Source organism: Artemia sp. Qi Xiang Cuo, chromosome 3 (genome assembly GCF_049724085.1).
Source record: "Artemia sp. Qi Xiang Cuo chromosome 3, ASM4972408v1, whole genome shotgun sequence".
Lineage (NCBI taxonomy): Eukaryota > Metazoa > Arthropoda > Branchiopoda > Anostraca > Artemiidae > Artemia > Artemia sp. Qi Xiang Cuo.
This window is the reverse complement of record NC_142796.1, coordinates 60,080,244-60,105,816: the sequence shown is the minus strand read 5'-3', so window position 1 is coordinate 60,105,816 and position 25,573 is coordinate 60,080,244. Positions and strand designations below refer to the sequence as shown.

Sequence of the window (25,573 nt, the reverse complement as noted above, 5' to 3'; positions counted from 1 at the left end):
ATAATTCTTATGTGCGTATTAAATCGATGTCACATATTTCTGATTCGGTAGCTGTTAGGAAAGGCGTTCGACACTGTGGTGTTTTATCTCCTTATATATTTAAATGTGTCCTCGCTACTTGTCTAAAATGTCTATCTCCTGCTGTGTTTTTTCGTGATATCGGTTTAAGTTATGTTACATATGCCGACGATGTCCTTTTAGATAGTTTTTCTCGTCGAGGATTGGCTCTGAATTTCCGTAAGCTGTCTTCTCTACTTAGTGATATTGGCCTATCTGTTAATATGGGAAAGTGTGAGTTTATGTGCTTTAATAGTAGAACTTCTGTATCTCCACTCCACTAAACCTTGGTTCGATTTCATTACCTTGTTTGGATAATATTAAGTGGCTTGTTATATCGTTTTGCCCGTCTATTTCTGAAACTTGCTCCAAGTTGGTTACTAATGCCTTAAAAAGTATTCGTGTGTCGCATGGTAAGATATGTCCAAATAGAGGGCATTATAACCGTAAGGGTCTAGCTCGGCTTTATAATAGTTTTTGCTCTCCAGGAGTACATTTTCTATCTGGATTCCACCATCTGCTGAGAAAAAAAGATTTATGGAGACTTAGAAGGGGTTACTTTAGATACTGTAAATGTCTGTTGTATTTACCCGGCCGTTTTAGAAACAGAAATATTGTATCCCGTTATGGTGTCATTGATGCTTGCGCGCGACTGGTCAGTCTGGCTGCTAATATGATTACGAATACTTGTAATGTTGTTTGTGTCACCGACCCCCTAGTTTGCTTTTTTCATCGTGACATGGGTTAAATTGTATTTTTGTTGATTTTGTTTGTTTTCGTATTGATGTTGTTATGATTTTTTTTTGTGTGTGTGTTAACTCCGCAGTGTCATTTCTAATGTTAATTTGTGGGTTATAACTAAATTAATTAATTAATTAATACTTCGGCTCAGGTCATTGTATCAGTGAATTCAAGTTTTACTGCAGTGGATTTCCCTAGCCTAGAGGCGTCAAAACACCAAGGTAGGAAATCAGGTGAGATAATTCAAAATCTCTTGGAATGTTTTATATTAGGGCCGTTCGTGGCAACGTTGCATTCTTCCTGTGAACACGTGCTTTTGGATTCTTTTGAGATTTTTGGGGATTTGAATGGTTAAGAAGACTTTAAACTGAAGGAAAGTAAGTTGAATAGTGGTATTAAAGTTGTAAGTGACAATATGAGCAGCCAAGATCCCCAGCAGGGGGGTCCACTAATTCCTGGAGCTTATCCAACTCCACCTTATATGATAATTCAACCCAATACCAGTGCTGGAGAACAGTATAGAAGCACTGTGCAGTATATTAGAGCTCCAATGCCATACAGCCAGTTTCAGGCTGCCCATTTTCCCCAGGAGAGACAGTTCCAGCCTCAGCACCAAGTTTTGCATATCCCAATTAGTGACTCTAATGGACGACTCAGTGCGCTTAGTATGAGTGGATATAACTTACCTGTTAAAAACAGGTTCCAGGTGCTTGATAACAATAATGAATTTCCACCATTATCAGAGGATTCTGATGAGGATATGTCAAGTGTAAATCAAATGTTGGCAGAAGGATTAACCGATGGCAGAGTGAATGAAAAGACTAGATTCCCAAGTCTGGGTTTGAATCCATCTTTGGGAAGAAAACGTGTGAGGTCCCCAGTAGAGAATTTGCAAAGTATAGTAAAAAGGCAAGAATTAGAAAGAGAAGTTTCTGGTCAAATTGAGATTCAGTTGAATGAATCGCTTCTAGTAAGAGTGGACTTTGAAGTGGCAGATAAAAATTAGAAACTAGTAGATGATTTTTCAATATTAAAATGTTTAATGGAGAATGTTTTTCCTATCAAGTTCGATTTTGAATCAAATAGAGAAAGGAATGTGTTAATAGTTGATTTCAACGACAATGAAGAAGCTGAAAAAGTAATGAAAATACAATCAATTGGAGGTGTATCAGTGAGGGGAAAAAAGAAGGAATGTATCAAAAGAGGAATCATCAAGGGAGTGCCCTTGCATCTAAGCAATGAACAACTTAAAGAATGCATCGAGTCATCTGTTGAGATTACAGACGTAATTCGTCAAAAGAGATATAACAGGGATTCAAAGAAACTTGAGGATAGTTATGTGGTCATGGTCGTTTTTACAGGCAAATTTCTGCCACCCAGTGTATGGTGCTGTGGAAGGAAAAAAGAAGTTTTTGTCTACAATCGTAGAACTCTCCAGTGTTTTAAATGCCAGCGTTATGGCCATGTACAGAAAAATTGTAGAGTAATTGAGCCAGTCTGTTTGAGGTGCTGTGGAAAGCACGAGTCTGTGAGTTGTCCCCTCAAAAACAGTGATCCTGCAGAAAAAGTTAAATCTTACAAATGTGCCAATTGTAAGGGCTGCCATTCTTCTAGATCAAAGGAGTGTCCAATTAGACAGTGAATTAGAAATGTTCTGGAAAAGGAAAAAAAATATAAAATGGGATATAGGAGAGCACAAGTTATGTACAGAACATATGCCCAAGCTGTTCACAGTAACCAAATTCACAGTGCCAAGTCAACACAGCGTAGTGGTCTTCCAAACCAAGAAACCGAACAAGACATATATAGAAGAGTATCAGACACAGTTAAAAAAATTCTTGTTGGATTATTATTATCCCCAGATTTGCTAGATATGGCCAGCCTTCCCCTGCTGGAGAAAGTGGAAAAACTTTGTTCATTTATCAATGAATTAAATATGGGACCAATTGATTGTGAAGCAATAAGAAGCAAGTGTATAGACAAATGACTTTAAAGTTACTTTCTTGGAATGCATGTTCAGTGATGAAGGAGAAGAAGGACATGGTATGCCATTATGCGATTAAAGATAAAGCGGATGTCATATGAATTCAAGATAGATAGCTTAAAAATTATATTTAAATATGATATCATGGATTTAATATAATAAGGAAAGACAGATTATCTAAGAATGGAGGAGGTGTTCTGATTGCAATCCGTCCAGATTTGCATTATGAACAGTGGGACATTGATAACGGTGATGAGCCTTCAGAAGAAGTGGAGGTAATTGGATGTAAACTATATCTTGACTCAAAAACTGTGATCAACATTGTGAATATTTACAATCCAAGCGGTAACAACAAGGAAGATGGTTCCTTGGCAGCTGAAATTCTTGATGAGGTACCTAAAGCAGAAGAACTTATAATAGTTGGAGACCTTAATGCACACAGTAAAATGTGGTGCAGATGTGATTTAATTAATGACCCTGGGAAAACTATAGAAAAATTTTTACTTGAAGAAGATATATACTTGGCCACTCCGAAGGGTTTATCTACAAGAAAGAATGTGCAATCCAGTACTTATTCACCTATAGACTTGGTGTTTACAAGGACTAGATTTTGCAACAAAGTAGATGTTGAGGTGGTAGAAGATCCTACACTGCATAGCGACCATTTACCAGTGTTAGTACATGTGGATAAGCCATGTCCACAGCAAACAACTAGCATTCCAAGATTTAAGATTAGAAAGGCAAATTGGAAGGAATTTCATTGTCAACTTGAAAATATGGACATTAAACAAATTGTGCAGCAAGCACAGTCCTTGGATGACAAAGGGAAAGCTATTCAAGATGGAATCATAATAGCAGCCAAAAACTCTATACCCATGTCTGATGGATGTGAAACCATAAGGAATTATTCTAAGTGGTGGAACGAGGAGTGCAGTCAGTTCAAAAAGGAGTTAAAGTGCCAGCAAAACAGTTACAAGCGGATATCTACAGTCGAGAATTATGTTGCAGTTAAAAAGGCTTACACGAAGTTTAAAAAATGTGTGATTGAGGCAAAACGTAGAAGTTGGAGATAATTTGTTGAAAGTCTGGATTTTAGGAAGCCAGTGTATAAAGTTTACCATTTTATAAAGAATATGAAAGCAAAAGGTGATAAGACAGGAAACCCCCCCCCTTACTTTTGAAAATAAGATATTGATTCGTGATTTACAAAAAACCAATGGAGGTGCAAAGCATTTATTAAAGACTATCGGAAGAGAAGATCCCTTTCATGATGAGGTAGCACGATCAACAGCAAAAGTAAGAAGACTTAGTAAAGTTGGTAACGATGAACCCTATAACCAGCCATTTACCATGAAAGAGTTGGAAAATATTGTGACGAGTCTTCCAGATACTTCCTCAGGCACTGATATGATTCATTCACGATTCGTGAAAGCAATGCCTAATAAATGGATGGATGCATTATTGGAAGTAATGAACCTTGCTTGGGACAGTGGAGTGTTCCCTACTATTTGGAAAAAAGGCCAGGCCGTGATGATACCTAAGCCTGGTAAGGATATGTCAAAAATAGAAAACTATCGATTTATCACACTGTTACCAGTACTAGGTAAAGTTTTTGAAAGAATGATAAAAAGGAGGATAAATTTGGAGATAGAAAAGAGGGGTTTTCTAAAAGATATCCAGTGTGGTTTTAGGAGAAAGAAAAGCAAAGTTGAAAACCTGCTCTGTTTTAAACAAGATGCCCTTTATGCATTGCAGAACGGATGGATTATGGTTATTGTCCATTTGGATGTGAATAGTGCTTTTGATTCAATGGTGCATCTTCAGATTTTGAGTGGGGTTATAGGAGCCGGAATCAGAGGAAGGACATTAGCTGTTACTGAGAACTATTTGACAGGAAGAGAAGACACTGTTAGAGTTGGCTCTGTAGAGTCTAGTATTATATTAAGAAGAAGAGGCGGGGTTCCACATGGATCAGCACTTGGTCCTGATTATTATAATATTGCAGAACATGATATACCGATTGAGAATGGACAGTCGAAAGGGATGATATTTGCTGACAATAATTCTTTTTGGGCAGTAGCAAGAACACTAGGATAGACAATGGAGGTTGTTAAATCCACATTACAACAAATGGAACAATGGGCCGAGGGAATCGATTTGAAATTTTCCCCTCACAAATCTAAGATAATGGTGATTACTAGAAAGAAAATAACGAACTTACCCATTCTTTATCTCAATGGTAATCCTATTGAGTAAGTGAAACAGACTAAGGTCCTTGGGTGTGTAATTACTGACAAACTGAGTTGGTACCCACATGTTGAAATGGTTCGTGCTGCATGTATGAAGAGATTGAATATTATGAAGTTGCTCACTTCATGCTCATGGGGGATGAAGGCCGATATGTTATTGGAGTTCTATGTGAAGTATATTCGACCTAAAATTGAACATGCTTCTGTGATATATGGGTCTGGACCGCATTCAACATTAAAAAGGCTGGATGTAATACAAAACTCTGCTGTTCGAATTGCTTTTGGAGCAAGAAAAACAACACCAGTGATATTCTTACTGTCTGAAAGTGGTCTACCGGAACTTGAGACTAGAAGGAAAATTAGTGTATTGAAGTATTTGCAAAGATTATGGATAGCTGATAAAACCAACCCTTTGAAGTCAAGAGTTATAAAACAAGGAAGAATCTTCACTGCAAACCCCAAAAATAAGAGGTTCCAGGCAAATATATTTGAGCAATGTGACAGTATTGCAAAACCTCATGGAATTTAACTGAATTTTACTGATATGTTATGGTTACCTCAAGTGATGCTACCACCTCCTTGGAAAGAGAAATCTGTAGTATGTGGTTTGGACTTTAAGCAGACTAATAACTTAGATTGGAAAACCTGTTTCCGGATATGGAAGTTAGAAAAGTATCAAGGATTCTTAGACATTTATACAGATGGATCTAAAAATGAAGGGATGGTTGGTGCTGCATTTGTTGTGCCTAAAATGAATGTTTCAAAACAGTTTAAACTTCACAGTAAAGCATCAGTTTTCCAAGCAGAAGCAGTAGCTCTTGCAGAAGCACTTGAGTTTTCATTATCAGAAGTGCACGAGGAATATTTTGGCATATTGATATGTTCTGACTCTAAAGCTGTGATTTCTGCCATTAAGTCATTTCAGGCAGATCGGTACAAATCAGGAGAAATAGCTGAATGTTATTTAAAGTTGTTAATGTTGATGGAATCGAGGAGAGTAGCATTGCAGTGGATTCCATCACATGTGGGAATATTAGAAAATGAATTGGCAGATAGCAAAGCAAAACATGCAGCCACAGAAGGAATGATTCGTAATTGCTCTACCCCCATAGTGATCAGTCAATTGGAATGTGTGCGTGAAGTTGTATTACGAGAAAGCTTTGAGAATGTGAGAGATCAGACAGGCAATTTATTTGTTACAAGCAAGCTGCGTTGGAAGTTCGAAAAGTCAATTTATAAAAATCTTAGCAGACACGAAGGACGCCTACTGTTCAGATTGAGGTCAGGTCACTGCGGCACGAATAACTACAGAGCTAGATTTTAGGGTGAAGACAGCAATTGCACGACTTGTTCGGAAGAAGAGTCTTTGGAACATTTAATATTGGATTGCGAGGAGTATCAGGAGCAAAGAGACAAGATATATGCTTTCTTCAGAGGGAGGCCTGAACCCATAAGTTTGCACTCCATTCTTGGAGGGCTGAATGACTTAGAAGACAACCTGAAAATAGTCAGAATTGTAATACAATTCTTTAAGGAAATTGGAAAAGACTTGACGCTATAAAAACATTTAAGTTATTGAAGGGATATATATAAAACAGTGCTTTGGTTCCCAAGGTGTTCAACACAAAGGGGAACTCAAAACCCTTGATGATGATGATGATTAGGGCCGTTCTTTTATCATCTTTGTGCTAAGATCTTACATGTTTTGACAAAGAACGCTTAAAAGCGAAATCTTAGCGCTAAGATCTTACATCTTATAGCGTTCATTTGCAAACATCTTTCATTATTCTGCTCTGATCAACTGTCTAAGAACACTGATGAGTATATCATCAAAGTTCTCTCATCGTTGTTCTATATGGCAGAAAGACGGCGTCTTTCATACTTTTTGCTAACATCAGTGAGCTGTAAGATCTTAGAACAAAGATGAGTTAAAAGAACGGAAATCTTTGCAGAGAAATGTGAGATCTTAGATGTAAGATCTTAAGGGATGGGCACATGTAGCTGATTTCGGGAACTGATTTCCAAATCAGCGGCAATTTTGAAGGAAATCGGCGTCGATTTGAGCTTGAAAAGTTTTTAGTTTCCGGCGCCAATTTACAAAATCAGCGTCGATTTTCATCATTATCATCACAAAAAATAGGGATATAAATAAATAGCAGGGTTACCACCGGTGTCACTTTTGACACTTTTAGAGTGGGACGTTTTGGGAAACGTGACACTTTTTAGTAAAAGTTTTTTTTTCAAAGTAGCACTTTTGTACCAAAAAGATTTTTTTTCAAAAAGAAAACGGAAGGAAAACTGTCAATGTAGAAGCGTGAATATCCTTTTTTGTTTCATTTTCTATCTCTCTGTTTTCAGATTCAGAAACACTCTGTTGCTATGTTTATGCTCCTTCATATTAATTATTTATCTTATGCTTCATCATCATCACCTTGATCATAAATAACAGTGATTTGGAAAACCTGCTGATTAATCCCCACCAAAAAAGGATTGGACGCACTTCCTCCTTTTAGCTACTTCCTGGTCACAAAGTTTTGAGTGTAACAAGCGATAATTTCCTTAAGTTTTGTCTCCCATGTACCTCACACGAAGGATATCTTACAGTTTTTGCAAAATAAATTATTTGAAAGAATTAGTGTCTGATCGACTATTAGTTGTATTTATCATAGGGTCGCCAATAGCTGCGATCTAGGTTTGCGGCATTTTCTTTAGTATTTTCAGAGAAAAGTTTCAAGTACCCAAACGTAGTGTAATAATCCAGATAATCCATTATGTGGAAAAACGGGATAAACAACTCTCAATGTAGACAAGTATTGCTGTCCCTTTTTTCCGTTTTCTCAAAAGAAAAAAAGCTAGAAAGGCTTTTTCTCTTTTCTTTCCTTTTTCGCGCTATGAGCAAAAGACTACTCAGAACAAAAAAGAGAAATATGTACTCTGTGGGACGAATTCTCATTTTATACACTAAGCAGCATTTGCACTTTAGCGGGTTTTAAGGGGAGGGCTGGAAAGTTGACCAGAGTGAAAGTGCTGCGCAAAGCAAAAAATCAGAATCAACACCGCTTAAGTAAAATCAATATTACTTTTTTGTAGTTAATGAATGGTATTAGAGCCGACTTTTCATGTTTGAAAATTAAAAGATGCGGAAAACTGTTTGGAGGTGATTTCAAGCGGATTGGCCAATATTTTCAATTTGAAAAGCCCTTTTGGTGCCAACGCGAGTGATGCGAAGCATCGCGAGCGTTAAATTTTTGGAAACTGACAGTTTTTGTAGGAAATTGGCACTATTTTTCCGCCAAAAGTGGCACTAAAAAAACCTGCTGAGTGGCAACCCTAATAAATAGTCTGCCAGAGATAGAGATGTCTGTGATGAAAAACCCCGCTGCTGAGCTGAGATTATTCATGCTACTATATGTAATTAATTGAAAAAAAAAATTCTGAAAGATTAATTCATCCTTTTTTCTCAATATATATCCATCATATACGCAACTAACTTTTCTTCATTTCTTCACTCTAGACTAGTCAACACCATTAGGACGTTTCATTTGAATAACGATCATTAGATAACACAACTGTAAAAATGGTTTCAAGGTAAGATTAATGATTTCTTTCTATCTATAAGTGGTGCTCATTTAAAATATGAATGATTCTGTTCAAATAGGCCAGGCTGCAGGATAAATTTAAATATTTATAAACAAAGTTTTCCCCAAGATTTAGTCAGCCAATAACAATTATCTAAAGCTAGTCTATATACATCATTTCCAGGAATAGCCTAGTCAAAATCTTGATTACTGGGTTTTTACCTCAAAGAGCCATACAAAAGACAAAATGCCTGGGTAAATTTTTACCAGATCATATTATTGAGTTAGGAATAAAGTGAATACACCATTCGGTGCCTTTTTTTTATGCTGATTACGAATATAATAATAATTTCTATCGGAAATTAATTTTAGCCCCCCCTATATATGCCAATTCAGGGTATATATTTCTACATTAGGGGGGGTAAACTTTAAACTTACCTCCCATTTACATCAGAAATGAAATTTGCCCCTACCCCCCCTAATGTAGAAATATATACCCTGAATTGGCATAGGCCTATGTAGGGGGAGGAGGGGCTAAAATTCATTTCTGATAGAAATGATTGTTATAGGCTAGCCTATTCATAATCAGCATAAAAAAAGGCATCAAATGGTATATTCACTTTATTTGAAACTCAATAGGCTAATATGATTTGGTATACCAATGCCTGTAGCTGACTATATCTGGGGCCATTTGGGGAGGGGTACATTTTCAAAAAAGTTGGCCTAATCATGATATTTAGAAAAAAATAACTAAAATGAAGATTTATTTTCATTACTTTTAGGCCATTTATATGTAAATTTTTCATTGTTCATATTATTGATTTATGAATAAAGTAAATTTATCACTTGATGCTTTCTTTATGCTCTTTCCAAATATACTAGCCTAATCATTTTTGTCAGAGATAAATTTTACCCCCACCTCTATAGTTTATATACCAATTCAGGGTATATATTTGCACATTAGGTGGAGAGGGGAGTTTAAACTTACCTCTCATTTATATCAGAAATAAAAGTTACCCTGCTAATGTGCAAGTATATAACCTGAATTGGTATATATAAAGGTGGGAGTAAAATTCATTTCCAACAGAAATGATTATTATATTTGAAAAGAGCATACAAAAAGGCATCAAGAGGTATGTTTACTTTATTTGTAAATCAATAGTACTAACAACAAAAAATTTACCCATTCTTATAAGAATATTTGGTTAATAATTAGGGCCATTTTTTCACTCATCAATGTGCTAAGATCTTATGTCTTTTGTCAGAAAATGCTTAAAAGTGAAATCTGTGAACAAAGATCTTACATCTTTGGTTGTTTTTGTGCAAACCTCTTTCATCATTATGCTCTGATCAAGTGGTCTGAGAACAATGATGAATTGATGACCCTTAAACACTTTTGGTAAAATTCTACTTTAGCTACTTTTGGCTATCTTGGAAAGGGGTTAGGTTAGGAAAATGAAACTTTCAGGGATGGGTCTACAGGCTAAAGTATGTCCTGGGAAGGTATTTTACCCCTTCTCCCTCTAGAGGGTCTTGAAATTTGCCTACATGACCGGTCTATGCCTGTTGAAATTTTTGACAAAACAACATTTTACCTTAATTTTCTGGCATCCATTTCTTTTTCTCTGGCTTCAGTTCTGAGAATGCAGTTCCTGTTATTTGAGTAGAATTTTAAGCCATATCAATGTTTTTTTTTTCAAAATTTAGGAAATGTTTTTGCATATCTCTAAACAATAAAAATTGGGATTGAGCAAAGTTGTGAAGCTGTAAAAAATTTTGTTCTACTTGATTTAAGCAGGAGGTCTATTTTGCAAGTCTTCACTTTCATAACACAAAGATTTTTAAAGGTCATCAAAGGTCAAGACACTCTAGAGGGAGAAGGAGTGGAGGTAGGTACCTACCTCCAAAATACCTTCCTGGGACATACTTTAGCCTGTAGACCCATCCCTAAAAGTTCCATTTTCCTAACCTAACCCCTTTCCAAGATAGCCAAAAGTAGCTAAAGTAGAGTTTTACCATCTTTTTTTAAAGTGAAACCTTACAAAAATAGATCTTCTGCTTACATGAAGCACAAAAAAGTGTTTTCAGCTTCACAACATTGCTCAATCCTGTTTTATGAGGTTTTAAAAATATGTAAATACATTTCCTAAATTTTGAAAGAAATCCATTGATGTGGCTTAAAATTCTACTCTAATAACTGGAGTTGTATTTTCAAAACTAAAACAAGAAAAAAGAGAAATTGAAAATTGTGTAAAATATTGTTTTGTAAAAACATCAAACCACTATATATAAATGATATACAGTAAGATCATTCCCTATCTAAACCATAATACTAAGCCAGACCAAGATGCAAGTGATTGAGTGAACTTATAAACATAGGCAACATTAGACTTTTTCATGGATAGACAAGTCAGATTTCTCTTGAATGCAAAACTTGGCTTCACCTTTGTAACACTAAATTTTAAAGAATCTAATTCTAAATCAATTTATTCCAGTGGGGTAAAGTTTTGTCTTTAAAACTCCAGGGTGTAGGTAATAGTCTTTATGATTCTGATTTTCCTATGGCATTTTTTGAATATAGTTATGTTGTGAAGGTGAAAAATGAGTTTTTGGTCAAGTATAAGACCAGGTATGCAATATGTTTCACATCTGCCAGTAGCAGAACTCAATAAAATTACAAAAGCTGCTGACACTTTAGCAGCAAAACTTGTGTTTTAACAGCCTTGCTTTGAGCAAAAAATATGTTTATATGTTAAATTTGCAGAACAGTAACAAATATAACTGGTGATTTTAATTTCCCCTCAGTTTAGTGGGTGGATGGACTTGGTCATCCAGCATCTGGCGGTGGGGATTCACCATTTGTGTCTTGTTTATCTGACAATTTCCTTCACCAAACGGTTGAAAAACCCACAAGGCACAGTGGTGACCAGAACCCTTCCTTGTTGGATCTTGTAATTCTGAGTGACCCAGACTCTCATCAGAAATGAATTTCTTCCTCCAGTTGGTAACAGCGACCACTCAGTTATCCTCTCTGTGCTGTCTATGAATAGTCGTCTTCAAACTAACTTGCGCCCTCAAACTTTTATTGACTATCATGAAATACAGTGGGAATTGGTATCAATTAATTGGTCAGAGCTCATTACTTCTGATATCAACATGTCATGGTTGAATGTTAAGGAAACTCTCCTGTCAACAGAAAAGAAGCACTCCCGTGTTATTTATCGAAGACAACCAAAAACACTTCCGTTTCTCACAAAGGATACAAAGAGGACTATCAATAGGAAAGCCAGAGCTTGGAAAAGGTACAAAAAGAAAAAAACACAGGAAAATTGGCTAAGGTATGCGAAGGCTTGGAATCTCTTCTTGGACTCAGTTAGGAAACTGAAGTCTGAATATGAGGAGAAGCTTGCCACTGATATCAAGGCAAACCCCAAATCCTTCTGGAGGCATGTTTCTGCTAAAAGTCCTAACCGTCACACCATTCCTGACCTCAAACATAGCAGGGTAATGTACTCATTGCTGATAGATAAAGCTAATTTACTAAATGTCCAGTTTGCCTCCGCTTTCACAACCCAGTCTTGTCCAACCATCCCTGCAGCACCATCACATTCTGTATCTACCTGAATGCCTAGCCTCTTAGTTACTGAAGAAATGGTCTTATCTAGCCTCGATAAACTTGATGTTAACAAGTCCAAAGGACCTGACGGGTTACACCCAAGGCTTCTTCAAGAGTGTAGAAATGTCCTCACTTCTCCTCTGTGCTGACTCTTCCAGCTGTCCCTAAAAAACGGAGAGCTACCTACAGATTGGAAAACGTCAAATGTCACACCAATCCACAAAAAAGGCCCCAAGGATTGTGCTGAAAATTACTGTCCCATCAGCATCACTTCTGCAGTTGTAAAGGTGCTCGAGAGATTTGTAAATAGAGCTCTCATTCAGCACTTTGAAACTAACAACATACTAACTCCTTCTCAACATGGCTTCAGATCTAGTAGATCCATGGACACTAACCTAATACAGACATACAAGTATGTAACATCACTGCTGCATCTAGGATTTCCTGTTGATATGGTGCTCCTGGACCTCTCAAAAGCTTTTGACAGGGTATGTCATGAATTCCTGATTGCCAAACTGAAGGCAGTAGCTGTTGATGGTGTTACTGTGTAGTGGATACAGAGTTTCCTATCAGAAAGAACACAAGCCGTCAGGGTCTATGATTCTCAAGGTGTTCCTCATTTATTGTCAACCATAACTGTGTTAAGTGGCGTCCCCCAGGGGACCATCCTTGGACCGAGTCTCTTCAATTTTTATATTAATTTTGCACCAAACCTTCTTTCAAACCTCCTCACACTTTATGCTGATGACTAAAAACTTGTTGGCAAAGCTGCTATACCATCTGATCTCCAATCGATACAAACGTACCTTGATATTCTTTGAAGCTGGGCTGATAAATGGCTCCTCTCCTTTAAAGCTGAAAAATGTCATGTCATTCATTTTGGCAAACATAATCTACATCATCAGTACCATCTCCAAGGTAACCCCCTCTCTGCAGTTACTGAAGAAAGAGATCTTGGAGTCATTGTTGATCATTGGCTGGGTTTCAGTACCCATGCAAAATCTGTATCTTCTTCTGCCTTCCAATCCCTTGGACTTATTAAAAGAACTATCTCTAGCTGGCGTCCTAAAGTATTTATGAAGCTCTACAAGGCACTGGTTCGTCCATGCCTTGAGATTGGAATGTCCCTGGCGTCCCCCTGTTTTAAGAAGGACAGGGAAATGCTAGAAAAAGTACAGAGAAGAGCAACTAAGATGGTTGATGGCCTCAAACAAGTGCTATACGAAGAGCGTTTGCATCATATGAAGCTCCCTACTCTCACATACCAGAGGAAGTGAGGCAACATGATTCTAACCCACAAAGTCATTTCAAAAAATACTCTTCCTGGTCTCCTTGCTCCCCCAGAACGCCTTGTGACAAGAGGACATTCAATGAAAATTTTCAATAAGTACTCTTCTATCCGAGAGAGAAGCCATTTCTTCAGCCAACAAATAACCAACTTGTGGAATCAGCTCTCTGAAGATACGGTGTCTGCAGACTTGACGGTTGCCTTCAAGCAAAGACTTAACAAAGATTGGCAACAGCAGGAGTTCCTCTACAACTAGGAAGCTGCTGAGTCTACAAACCGAATGTAGCAAGCGAATCACAACAAACAAAAAAAAACAAAAACCATTAGATGTCATCACAGAGCATTACAAGGATGGAAAATCCTTAAATTCGCTCCAAGCTGCAATTTAAGGTAATAACTTAGCATAGCTTGCTGTTAGAAATATCAATAGTTTTCTGAATTACCATTAACTTTATAAACCAATGCAATGGCAAGTCATATACTAACCATAAATATCATATTTATGTACATAATCAATTTTACATTAAATATCATTATTAAGTGTCAATATTAAAGATCATCAATATCAATTTTACATGTACTATTATATCAAAAGTACTATTGGCAGCCAAAATATAGCTGATCTTCTAAATGAGCAATTTGCATCAGTCTTTGCAAATGAACCTGATAATGCTCCCATTCCCAACTTAAAGTACAGCTTCCAGAAGCAAATGAGTTGCATTACAGTCACTGCTTCTATGGTTGAAAAACAACTCAAAAGCCTGAACATCAACAGAAGTGCTGGTCCTGATAACATTCACCCTGGTCTGCTAAAAGAAGCTGTTTGTGAAATTTCCCCTGCACTATCTACACATTTTCAACATTCCCTTGATCATAAGTATGTCCCTCCCAATGAAAACTAGCCTATATCCACAGTTTATAGAATTATCCAGTAAGTTTATCGCAGATCATTTCTTGTCTTCATTCTCAGTGCAAACAAAAAGCTCCTCCCACTTATTCATGGATTAGCGGGGTAATCTGTATGCGTCAATCAATGAGAAATGGTTCGAAATTGTATCATTCATAATTGTGAAAGCAGAAAAAAACTTGGTGAGCCAGCCAAGTGGTTTGCAAGTGTTCCATCTCACAGGTATGACTTAATTTTTATTGTCCCATCTCACAGGTATGACTCACAGGTATTATTTACAAACAGTGGACTCAACTGATTGGCCTATGTAGGATTTTATAAAAAAAAGGTGATGGGAGGTTGATGAAATTTGTGAAAATAAGGATTTTTTTCTTCTAATAACTGGTGGAATAGGTGTGATGGTTTCAGGGGAGGATCCAGGATTTTTTAGGGGGGCGCAAAATAGGTTTATCCGATAAACTTACGTTAGGAGCAAGTTTAATTAATGCAAACTTTTGTTAATTAGGTAAATGACTCTACTTTAGACTACTATAGGGGGGAACCCCTCGTCCCCCCCTTTGGATCCACCACTGGATGGTTTATCATTTTTTTTTTACATTGTGATGTTTATTTTCTATGATATTTATTTTCTAGATAAGACTACTTTTATTTTCAATCAATGTTTTTGTATGAAATGGGCAGACCTTTCCTGAACTTAAAACAATAAACACCTCTGTTTGAAAATCTTTGCACTTTGTGAATTTAGATAGCGATAAGGGTTCCTGATTGAGACCAATTTTAGGACTTGGGTTCCAATTTTAGGACTTGGGTTCTAATTATTGGTTGCTGTGGTAAAAGTTGCCACAGTAGCACTATCCAAGAAAATACCAAATGTCTGTTAAGAAGTGTTTTTCGTAAAATTCTTAGGGAATTTTCAGAAAATTGAAGGACATCACACATTTTAGTGGCAGATCCAAAATTTTACAGGGCTTTACGTTAGAAAAGCTCCAATTATAGAATATTCTTCCAGTTTGTATATATACAAAGTTTGTATATATACAGTTTATATATATATATATATATATATATATATATATATATATATATACATATATATATATACATATATATATATATATATATATATATATATATATATATATATACATATATATATACATATATATATATATATATATATATATATATATATATATATATATATATATATATATATATATATATATATATATATATATATATATATATATCGGCGCGTACAAACAGCTCCTCTCGTTTGATCTGCCGTTAGCGGTCCAATTACCCTGGAACACGTATTTTGGCAGAAACTTTCTCAAAATGCCTTTAAAACCAACTCGAGACTTCGAAACCTACTTGTAATTCCTATAAACATCTGAACTAATTTATATATATATATATATATATATATATATATATATATATATATATATTTATATCGGCGCGTACAAACAGCTCCTCTCATTTGATCTGCCATCAGCAGTCCAATTACCCTGGAACACGTATTTTGGCAGAAATGTTGCACACTTGACCTTCCTTGTAATGAGTTGGTTGTTAGATTGTTTGACAAAGGGAATTCAAAGAGGGCAGACAAAAAAGGAGAATCTCTATTACAAAAACCAGATCCATCAGTCCATTGGATTTCAGGAAGGTTAAAATCCCCCATAAGGACAAGATCATAGTATTAAAATTTGGACATCACATGAGACAACATAGCAGCCAAATTAGATTCAGAGTCCAAAACACACATATCACTGGGGCTTCTATAAACAACACCCACTACAATTGAAATTATTTGATTGTATATTTTAATCCACACAGACTCAATTCCATCAATATTCAGAGAATTGAATTGAACAAGACTAACATTTAGTCCATCTCTAATATAAAGGCACACTCCTCTGTGGCAAAGTGGGAAATTCCTTTGAAACCTTTATGCCTTGATGCCTGGCATAAAGATGATGCCTTGATGCCTTTAAAACCAACTCGAGACTTCGAAACCTACTTGTAATTCCTATAAATATCTGAACTAATTTTATATATATATATATATATATATATATATATATATATATATATATATATATATATATATATATATATATATATATATATATATATATATATATATATATATATATATATATATATATATATATATATATATATATATATTTATTTATATCGGCGCGTACAAACAGCTCCTTTCATTTGATCTGCCATCAGCAGTCCAATTACCCTGGAACACGTATTTTGGCAGAAATGTTGCACACTTGACCTTCCTTGTAATGAGTTGGTTGTGAGATTGTTTGACAAAGGGAATTCAAAGAGGGCAGACAAAAAAGGAGAATCTCTATTACAAAAACCAGATCCATCAGTCCATTGGATTTCAGGAAGGTTAAAATCCCCCATAAGGACAAGATCATAGTATTAAAATTTGGACATCACATGAGACAACATAGCAGCCAAATTAGATTCAGAGTCCAAAACACACATATCACTGGGGCTTCTATAAACAACACCCACTACAATTGACATTATTTTATTGTGTATTTTAATCCACACAGACTCAATTCCATCAATATTCATAGAATTGAATTGGACAAGACTAACATTTAGTCCATCTCTAATATAAAGGCACACTCCTCTGTGGCAAAGTGGGAAATTCAGATTAGAAAATAGTTGGTAACCATTGATTTTGACTTCATCAGGACTGACAAGGTATTTTTTAGTGAAACTTCTGTAATTGCTGCAATGTCCACTCCTTCAGATTCCATCTGAAAGGAAAGTTCAGAAAGCTTATTAGGGAGGCTATCAACATTGGAGCTAAGGAACCTCATTCCCTGACAGGTAGGAATCTGAGAGGATGCAGGAACTAAAGGACTAGTAAGGTTGTTGGATACAGCACTATGAAATGACAAAGAAGAAACATCAGGTAAACAAGTTTTTGCTGAAGAAACAAGAGAAATGTTAGCATCAGACAGGGAAATATTATTATTATGTTCACTACTAGACCATATAGAGACAGAATTTGGTGATGCAAGTCCATAAAAACTTAAATAACTTAGAAGACACTGTAGAAACCACTAGGTCCTGAACAGTTGAAACAGAGCAAACCGGATTGTAGAGAATTTTCAATATGGGATACCCTGTTTACAATATCACTAACCTGGGCTGAAATGTTGTTCTCAGTTGGGAAAGTGTTTGGGTCAACTGACTAGTGGTGGCAAACTCCTTCTTAAGATCTTCCCTAAAAGATTTTAAGGAATTATCCATAACTGACACTAGCTTATCTAGCTTGCTCACAAGAGGGGGGGGGGAGGAGGAGGGTTAACTTTTCAGGCTGGACAAGACCAGGAACATGTAAGGGATTGCATCATCTTGCTTAATAACTTATATTCTCCAGGGGACAGGTTCAGACATTCACCACAGATCCACTTCTCACAAATATCACACTCTATGGCAGAGGACCTCTCATCCAATTCAGTAGAACATGTAGCACATCTGTTATGGCCTTTAACTGGGCTTATCTGTTTTCTCTTAGCCTTACTGGACATGATATATTCAACTAAATCAGAAAATGAAACTCAAAGAAACTAATCAAAATATATGAAAAACAGCAAACCTTAGCCAATTGTCAACAAACTGGTTTGTTATGTACCCAATTTGGTAGGCTATCTAATATAGGCTAATTGTTGACATTTGTTATGATGGCACTTTGAATCATATGTTGAAGAAAAAGAGCTGGTAAATGAAGTACCCTAAATCTGGTGAATGGTTAGATAATTTGTTTTTCAGTCAATTTCTTTTCATAGATTAGACTTCTCTGAACACTTTGGTATATTTATGCACTGGGTCTTTTATTATTTCACAAACTTTGACAATTGGGATTTATTTCACTGTAAATTAATTCATCAGAATTATCACTGCTGATTCGATTCTTTTAGACCTACCAAAGCATTTGAAAAGATCCCACATAATTGGCTTTGTTTTCAGTTAATGGCAGCAGGAATCCACCATTAATTACTAGACTGGCTAATGGACTTCCTGGCTGGTAGATCTCAGACTGTAGAGCTCTTCACAACAGATAGCAAATGTACCTACTCCCAGCCCTGTAATGTTCTAAGCAGTGTTCTCCAGGGAATAGTTTTGGGGTCCACTTTGTTTCTTTTTTATATAAAGGATATGATTACTAAAGTCATCAACCCCTTAACCGTTTATGCTGAGGACTCAAAACTATTTGGTGTAGCTGATAAATCAGCAATACAATCTGACCTTGACCACATTCAGGCATGGGCAGGTAGGTGGCTTTTTTTCTTTCAATATATCAAAATGCATCACCATTTATTTTGGTCACAATAATCCTCTACACCAATACACAATGAATGATAACCAGACATCATCCCCCATTCCTCTCCAAATTAGCACCAGTGGCAAAGACCTCGGAGTCACAATAGATAATCTTCTGAAGTTCCATGAACACTCTGCACGAACTGTTTCCAAAGCAAATTCTAGCCTTGGACTTATTAAAAGAACACTTACTAGCCAATCACATGGAATCTTCCTGAAGCTATACAAGTTGATTGTGAGACCAGTTCTTGACTTCGGAACCTGCATTGCTGGTCCTTTTTACAAAGGTGATATACAGTTAGGGTCATCAATGGTTGGAACTGTTTAAGCAAGGAGACAGTGTCTTAAACATCAGCTGAAGTTTTTAAAAGGAGACTCAACAAAGAACAGGAAGCCAAACCTTCAAGATACAACTGGTGCTGCCCATTTTCTGTGTCCCATAAATAGTGATTAATATATATGCATATAAAAAATAGTTGTGCTAGGATGCTGATGCTGGTTGTGATACCCAACCACCTCACGTACTCTATCAGAAATTGACATTGTGCAGTGGTGGTAATCTTGGTTAATCTTTGGGAGTACTTCTTTCTTTTTACTGTATCCCACCTCTTGCTCTAGTTTTGTTCCATTTTTCCATTGCTGAGACTCTTTATTGCCCCTTTGGAGTAGCCTTGAAAAATGGGGATTAAAGGTTGTGGTTAATATAATTTCATTAACGTCCAAAGCCATCTGGGTACTGTAGTTTTTATTGATTGTAACGTCTAACTTTTGGTAGTACTAAACAAAACAGTTTTTTTTTTAGCTGAAAGTAAAGAGCAAGATAAAAATTATTAACGTACAGAAATTATTCCGTGAAAGGGGAGCTCCTCCACCTCAAATCCTCTCTCTTCTTTGTGCTAAGTTTTTATTAGCTTTAAGAGTTGATACTTTTATGTTAAACGCACTCCTTATATATGTCAACTGGAGACTCGACAGAAAACCCGTTTTGTATGAGTTAATTCAAGACACTGCTATACAGTAATGAATGCTTAGCGTGGTTTTCAATGCGTTGACAATATTTAAACTGTTGTTTTTTGGGATTTAGGGAGAGAAAAAGGTACCTAGGTTAGGTAAGGTTACGTAATAATGTATGCTATGCTTTACCCCCCCCCCCTAATGTGCAAATATATAGCCCAAATTTGTTTCTAAACTAATTCATCCTATATTATTTTATTTCATTAGCATTAACCAAACTAGCACTATAAAAGAGTTCATTTAACATAAAAGTACCTAAAAGTCTTTTTTCAATGGCCCTTGTGTTTCAGCAATTATTTTTAAGGAATTCTGGACGAAAAGTCAAACTTTAGCAAAAGGACGGGGATATGAGGAGGGGGCAGCTCCCCCCCCCCCATATACGGAATAATTTCTCTTCATTTTTTAATTTAATTTGTTTAATTTTCGTGCTGTTAAATTCTATGTACCAATAACTTAAAATTGATTGGTAGTGCCCTAATTTTTCATTTTTTTCTGTTTAAAATTAAAATATTTGATTCTAAATAAAATTTTGGAAAAAAATTGCATATTTTGGTAAAATTTTCGATGAACAGTAGGAACTTGTTCTATTAAGACCCAGTTTTTAGTAATGTTTTTACTATATAATTTCGGGAAGCCCTAAAAAAATTCGTGGCAAGGCTCATAATGCCCCTACACCTCTTACCTTTTCCAACTCTGGGCCAGTAGGCTTGTGAGTGTGATATTTTATGCTAAATCGGAAAAATTCAAAACTGGACGGCACTTTTAGCACCCCCCTCTAGCACCTATCATAACAGCCTAGACCAAAAATATTCTCGTGAATCAGGAGGGATTCAACGAAAAAATGATGCACAACGAAATATGCGAATAGAAGACAAGTGATAGTGAGAATCACAACGAATCAGAAATAAAAATAAAACAAAAGAATGATACATAACATAATCTGTGGTTAGAAGACAATTTTTCTTACCCTCAAATGTATTTAAAACAATGGAAATGTAGACAGATTATTTGTATTAGCCTAAAATGCATATCAGGAACCAATGTTAAGTACATCAACTAGACAAAGCTGGAAGCCCCTAAGCAACAAAGATGTCCATGGCCTAGCAACCAAATATTACTTTAAGTTCTCAAAACCGAAGTGTTCCTCCTCTTACACAATCACCAGAAATTAGATTGAGGTTATAGCCCATTCAAACCTCGAAAGTCGATAGTTTCATTTGTGCTTGAAAATGAAAGTATTTTGGACAGTTGACATAGGATTTTTTTTATCGCTAATATAAAACCTGAAGGGCCGAATTCTGATTTTGGGGTTAATATAAAAAAACTAGCGGGGTGCAAATAATAATAAAAAAAGCATATTGTTAATTTGTTTTTTTTTTCTACTATTACAACATTGAGGAATCGAAAACTATTAAAACTTCAGCAGTTGTTTTTGTCTCTGTTATTATTTTCTAAGCAACTGATCTAGTTTCCGTTATATTGTATTTTCTTCAGTACTTTTTTTTTTGAATACGTTCCAATCAAGCGTGGAAACCATCAATTTGAGAACTATCCATTGATTGCTAATGCTTAATATCGCTTTTATATTCCAAATCAAGAACTAAAAAGATAATTATTGATGAAAATTGTGTCTTGTTGTAATAAAGAAATTGAATTAGAAGTTTGAAATGAATTCATTCTATGATTTTCTTTTTTGATAACTCTTTAATTTTCCTTTTTCTTCTTTGGCTGCTGTTGATGTTTGAACAAAGCAAAATGCAGTGTTAAAGAAAAAATAATATTTGGTGAAGTGTAGATGGCACTCTGACCCTTAGAGGGTTTAACAAGGGTTAAGCCACTCTTGTTTCTAAGCCTTAACCAGTGCTACAATTTTTTTTTTTTTTATTTGTGTGTTATGATACATACAATTCATGCTGTTTGCTATGAGTATGGTCTTTACTGGACAAGGATTTATTGTGCAAAAAGATGAAGTGGTTCATGCTAGGCAGTAGGCAGTCTCACCATTACGCTATTAAAATTAGCTCTGGTAGTTTCTTGGATTCTGTAAATCTTGCTAGGAAAAAGGGAAATTGCTTGTAAATCACTTTACTAATAATAATCCGGTACTGGTGCATTATATGCTACGCACCGCTATATATTGTATCAAGGAAACTAGTCAAACGGGAGAGGCAGATACCTGGTATGGCTATCTGCTATCTCAATTGATTGCATAGCGTGGTTTCTGATTGAGTTCACAATATTTAAACGCTTGTTTTTTGGGTTTGGGGGGGGGGGGTACCTAGGTTAGGTTATGTTAGTTTACGTATTTAATATATGCTATACAATACCCCCCAGCACCCTAATGTGCAAATATATAGCCCAAATTTGTTTCTAAACTAATATATATTCATCCTATTTTATCACATTTCATTAGCATTAACCAAACTTGACTTCTTTCATGTGATACAGTATATAGCGGTGTGTAGCACATAATGCACCAGTACCAGTAATCCTTTCATAATAACTTATTAGCGTAATTTAAAATAACCTATTTGAAGTGAATTCCAAAAACTGCTACGGGTTTCAAAGCTTGTTTATTGCAAATTTGTTTCTTGCTAGATTGTCTTATATATGAATTTCCTAAATACTATCCATATCTTTTCATTTAGGTTAAATCCATGATGCATAAAGATCGCATTGCTGTTGGAGTTATTTGTGGAAAAGATTTATATCCATTTGATGAGTTATCGAGGTATGGAATTCGTCAAATGAAATATCTTCCGGTGTTTAAAGAAGACTGTCTGTATTGTAAAGCTTGAAAGAATTATGTTCCTGAACTTCAAGATTCATCATTAAGTGTATTGGCAAGCTCTAAGGTGTAATCTTTGTGTGATGTTCCACTTTCATTGTGTAATAAATTAATGCTGATATGCCTTGAAAGGGAGCCTCTGCAATTTACAAATATGATAAGAAAGTGGCCTCTTTGTCAAATCTCTCTGAATGGAATATTATCTGATCATGTCTGTGAGTGCTTTGGCTTGATGAAACGAAAGAGAAGAGGAATGCGTTGTGTATACTTGCATCTTTTATATGATTTATTTTAAGAAAAGAACACTTCCAGTGAAAATAATTGACCTGAGAGGTGTACTTTTTTTGGGTACTGCCTACTCATGCCAACAAGTTTGTCATCTTTAGCTATGTTTCTATAATTCTTGAACTTGTATCAAAGACTAGAGCTATAGTTTGATATCCACATAGAAATTATGTTAGACCTTAGAATTTGTGAATGTTCATGCAGAAACAGTGCAACGTGTAACAATAGTCTTTTTGATATTCTTAAGAATGACCAGAGAGTTAATTATGAAAGTGGTTGCTAACTTCTGCTCCATCTCGGCCATTTTGGAAGTGTTTTTCCAAACCCTGACGGGTCAGGGATAGACATTTTTTTAAGGGATGCTACATCTCAACTTGAAAGTTCAGACATATATATTGGAAAATCAGATCCTAAGCACTAGTTAAGAGTGACGGATATAAAATTGGAACTTCTCTACTACCTGAACCTATTTGCTGTTATCTTTGCTGACATTTTCTTGAACGGGACATTTCTTCATTGTCATTTCCCAATGCTCTGGGAAATCTTTCACAGTTGTGGTCATTAAATCTGTCTAATAATTTTATCACATGTTTGGAATCTCTACTATGTAAATTAAAGAATCTCTTATTAAGCTTACGCCCTCTTCAGTGTGGATTGGATTCTAAAGACCTGATTTATTTAATGAATTCAGTTCGTTATAAATCTGTGTTAGTGCTTGATATAAGTGATAACTCTTTGGTAAATTTGACTTGGTAAATTGGTCAAGTGAATACTTTGGAATGGTGATTACGTGATTGATTATGGAAAAGAAGGTATTGAGAATGCTGGAAAAAAATTTTCCAACAAGTTATATCAAAGATTAAGAACAACTTGTAAATATGCCATGTTAATGGAAGACTAAAATGAAGCTTACATAGACATAAGTAATTTCTTTAAAAGTAGTTCAATGTGTTCTGCAAAGAAAAAAAATATTAAAGTAACAATGTCCTTGTTTTACACTATATGTTAAATAATCAGAATCTTCTTCAAAACAATTTTGTATAATTAATTTACTTTTAATGCACTAAAATTACAATAAAGTCGAGTAACAGAAGAAAATAAAAGTAAAACACATACAAAACAATATTAAATGTGAAAAAACAACAATGCGAATGGAAATAATCGCAGAAGCGGATGTAAAGGACCTAACCATAGGCAAGCATCTCTTTTAACTTGGCATCCAACTTATTATATGATGTCAATATATCAGTGGCATTAAACATTTGAATAGCCTTGCGGTTCCTATACCAACAAAGCAGATGTAAAATGGGATTTACAGTAATCAAAATACAATGCTCTAATGTCATACATGCCACTAGTATTAAAAAATGGGCACAAACCTAACAGAAAAAGAATGGAATGATCAAAATAAGTTGAATAAATTCTACTTTATGGTGTTGACAATACCTTTATAAATATGTGTGGTCATCTGGAGGCGTTTCTCCCCCCCCCTCTACATTTTCTGAATTGAAACCAGGATTCATGAATAACCTGTTTTTTTTTTCTTTCACTCTTGTGCTGCAGAAAGAAAAAATTAAAAGGCGAGAGCCTGAGTTGACAAGTTTACATTAACACTAATTTGTTCCTAACAGATTTTAACTAGTGACATGTCTTTTGTCAGGTTCAGTATAAAAGAAACAAGTTTTCCAAGATTTTAACCTGTTTTTCCAAACTCTTTTCTTTTCCAACTTAAAAACAATATTTCGTTAATCTTCACTCTGATTCGTCTATTAAAAAAAGTATGACTGTTAACGAATATAGTCTAAAACGCGAAATTACACAAGGGATTGTTTTTTTTTGCTTTATTCGTATTTACTTTTGATTTATTGACTTTTGATTATTTTTTTTTATTACTTTTGATTTACTTTTGACTATTTATTTAAACTGTGGCTATAGAGTTACTTGTTGACTGCAAAGTTCGCAGAAAAATTGGAAAGCAGTTCCTTGAATAGCTTTTTGTATGTGCTGTCTAATCTGCTCTTTTTTTTATTATACTTTGAGGAAATTTCTTTGGAAATATTCAATGTTTGTCTGTCCATTTTTGTGTATTTGTGTCTCAATGTATGCGTGATCCGTCTATTTAGGTCCAGTGCGTGTGTAATTGTTTGTGTTATAATGCATTTTAATGTTTGCAGCAAGGATAGTAGCTGAAACGTTGAAGATTTCATGATTTTTAGTAGGTTGTTTGGCAGAGGAACTGATCATAGGTGAAACACGGCTTTTACTCTCACTTGTTGAGAACACAATAATGGTTTATTCCGTTTGTTGGACTGTCCCCTCCTCAGCTCCTTGCTTGTTAAGTTTCTTAGTGCTTTAAAAATGCTTAAGTTTCCTATTCAATGGCCCTTGTGTTTCAGCGTCAATAGTCTCACTTTTTCATCTATTTTTTTAGATTTATATCTTGAGCAAAATAGCAATATTTAGGGGCCCATTACCCTCATTTGAAATGAAATAAAAAAAAAACTTTGGACTTTGAAAGCATGCTAAACTTAATTACCCAAGACTTTCTAACTTGTACAAACCTTCAATTGAAAAGTTGTCTTTTTACCCATCTCTCTAAAAGAAAAAACTTCCCAAATTACTTACATTGGGCTCTTGGTGTATCAAGATTTATAGTGTACATGAGGTAATAAGAAGTACCAAAGTATTCACTCATCTG

The 25,573-nt window shown here is 35.4% G+C and overlaps 1 long non-coding RNA gene across 2 annotated transcripts; it reads left to right on the top strand.

The window, feature by feature from the left end:
- The first annotated feature begins 8,372 nt into the window (after window positions 1-8,372).
- LOC148954355 (uncharacterized) lies at window positions 8,373-23,725 on the top strand. 2 transcript variants are annotated; one of them, XR_016141511.1, is made up of 2 exons: window positions 8,373-8,619; window positions 22,451-23,725. It is a non-coding gene; the product is annotated as an uncharacterized LOC148954355 (long non-coding RNA). The 2 variants fall into 2 exon arrangements; XR_016141510.1 differs by lacking the exon at window positions 8,373-8,619 and adding an exon at window positions 18,451-18,738.
- Window positions 23,726-25,573: the final 1,848 nt, after the last annotated feature.